Genomic DNA, 3,098 nt, shown 5'->3' with positions numbered 1-3,098 from the left:
TTCGATTGGAGTCCTTTTGTTATTCATGCTAAGTAACTTTCACTGCTGTACATCTTATTACATGTCATTTTGAAGTTTTCAATTTGACGACATGATAAACATGGCTTTAAAAATATTTCCGCCCTCGCGTTTAGATAGACGGTCAGGAACTAAAAAAAAAGTAGTCAACACCGCAGGAGACTGCCCTCCATTGATCTCAACAGGCAAAATCGTATTTTCTTGCCGACTCAATAAACATCGTTTAATATCTGAATGTGACCCAGTAAACACCGTTAAATCTCTATAAAATTCACCATAAAAAACTCTTGTTTATTATTATATTTTCACTCTTGAAAACGTGAATTCGGTTGGAGTCCTTGTGTTATTCATGCTAAATAATTTTCTCTGCTCTACATTTGTTTTCCATGTCATTTTGATGCTTTCAATTTGACGACCTGATAAACACCGCTTTAAATCTATTTCCGCCCACGCATTTAGAAATACGGTTACAAACCCAAAAAAAAAGAAGGTAGTAAACACCTCAGGAGACTGTCCTCCATTGATCTCATCAGACAAAATTGTATTTTCTTGGCGACCCAATAAACACCGTTTAATGTCTGAATGTGACCCAATGAACACCGTTAAATCTCTATAAAATCCTTCCTAAAAAGACACTCGTTTATAATTATTTACTTGACTTTTGAAGACGTGAGTTTGTTTGGATTTCTTGTGTTATTCATGCTAAATAACTTTTACTGCTGTATATTTTGTACTATATTTCATTTTGAAGCTTTGAATTTGAAGACATGATAAACATCGCTCTAAAAATATTTCCGCCAACGCGTTTAGATAGACGGTCAGGAACTAAAAAGAGTAGTCAACACCACAGGAGACTGCCCTCTATTGATCTCAACAGGCAAAATCGTATTTTCTTGCCGACTCAATAAACACCGTTTAATATCTGAGTGTGACCAAGTAAACACCGTTAAATCTCTATAAAATTCACCATAAAAAACTCTCGTTTATTATTATATTTTCACTCTTGAAAACGTGAATTTGGTTGGGTCCTTGTGTTATTCATGCTAAATAATTTTCTCTGCTCTACATTTTGTTTTCCATGTCATTTTGATGCTTTCAATTTGACGACCTGATAAACACCGCTTTAAATCTATTTCCGCCCACGCATTTAGAAATACGGTTAAAAACCAAAAAAAAAGAAGGTAGTAAACACCTCAGGAGACTGTCCTCCATTGATCTCATCAGACAAAATCGTATTTTCTTGCCGACCCAATAAACACCGTTTAATGTCTGAATGTGACACAGTAAACACCGTTAACTCCCTATAAAATCCATCCTGAAAAAGACTCGTTTATTATCATTTTTTTTTACTTTTGAAAACGTGAATTTGATTAGAGTTCTTAAGTTATTCATGATAAATAAGTTTCACTGCCTCACATTTTGTTTTACATGTCATTTTGATGCTTTCAATTTGACGACCTGATAAACACCGCCTTATATATATTTTCGCCCACGTGTTTCGAATTACAGTTAAAAACTAGAAAAAAAGGTAGTCAACACCTCAGGAGACTGTACTCTGTTGATCTACTTAGGCAAAATCGTATTTTCTTGTCGACCCAATAAACGCCATTTAGTGTCTGTATGTGACCCAATAAATACCGATAAATCTCTTTAAAATCCATCGTAAAAAAACAATCGTTTATCATTTTTTTTTTTTGACTTTTGAAAAAGTGAATATGGTTGGAGTTCTAGTATTATTCATGCTAAATAACTTGCACTGCTCTAAATTTGGTTTTACATCTCATTTTGCTGCTTTCAATTTGACGACCTGATAAACACCGCTCTTTATATATTTCCGCCCACGCGTTCAGAAATACTTTTAAAAACAGAACAAAAATGTAGTCAGCACTTGTGGAGACTGTCTTCTATGATCTCATAAGGCAAAATCGTATTCTTGTCGACCCAATAAACGCGGTTTAATGTTTGAATGAGACCCAATAAGCACCGTTAAACCTCTTTAAAATCCATCATAAAGAGACACTCGTTTATGATTATTTTTTTGACTATTGACAACATGAATATGATTCGAATTTTTGTGTTATTCATGCTAAAAGACTTTCACTGCTGCACATTTTGTTTTACGTGTCATTTTGATGCTTTCAATTTGACGACCTGATAAACATCGCTTTATATATATTTCTGCACACGCGTTTAGAAATGCTGTTAAAATCTACAAAAAGGTAGTCAATACCTCCAGAAACTGTGCTCTATTGATCTCAACAGGCAAAATCGTATTTTCTTGCCGACCCTCGGTTGTAACTTACGGGACAATCATTTTATTCTTTGAAAGATTTTCTACCAATTTTGTTGGTCATTTTTACATTCTCATCCAACATGAGAAGGTATTAGTTTTTTATGAAAAACTTATTTTCCGGATTTTATGAAATATCGACGTTTTGAGGCTCTTTTTGTCAGAAAAACAAATTTTTACGTCGGGGTCTGTTTGTCTCTCCAGCGTCGTCGTTGTTGTTGTCTGTATACCGGATAACTGCCAAAAGACTGGTCCGATTGGATTGAGCTTTGACACACTGTTTGAGGTTGACAACTTTTTTTGATAAAATCAAACTTACCAAAGTTAAAGGATTTTCAAAATTCAAAAAACCAAACGAAAATGGACACTTGAAGCAAAAAAGGCTTGATATGGAAAAAAGTCAAGAGGCGAAAAACGCTACTTTTTCACGGCCCCATGATTATTTTATCACATTCTGATCCATAATGAGAAGAGTTTTATACTAAAAATGACTTTCGCGAATTTCATGAAAATTAAACGTTTTGAGGCTCCCTGAGTCAGAGAAACAAGTTTTTTCGTCGGTATCTGTCCGTCTCTCTGGCGTCTACTAGGCAGTCTGATAAGTCCCTGAAAAATGTAACACGGAGACGTTTTTTTGGCCAAAGTCTGTTTTATTTTTCAACATACTCTTCTTTTAGGTCGATACAGTGCGTCCAACGATTTTCTAACTTTTTGATACCGTCCGAAAAGTACTCGATCGGAAGGTCTCCAAAATACGCCTCAGTTTCAGCTATGAGCTCCTCATTTGAGT

The sequence above is a fragment of the Belonocnema kinseyi genome, chromosome 8 (genome assembly GCF_010883055.1).
Source record: "Belonocnema kinseyi isolate 2016_QV_RU_SX_M_011 chromosome 8, B_treatae_v1, whole genome shotgun sequence".
NCBI lineage: Eukaryota > Metazoa > Arthropoda > Insecta > Hymenoptera > Cynipidae > Belonocnema > Belonocnema kinseyi.
The sequence above is the reverse complement of the archived record's forward strand: the minus strand, read 5'-3'. Positions refer to the sequence as shown.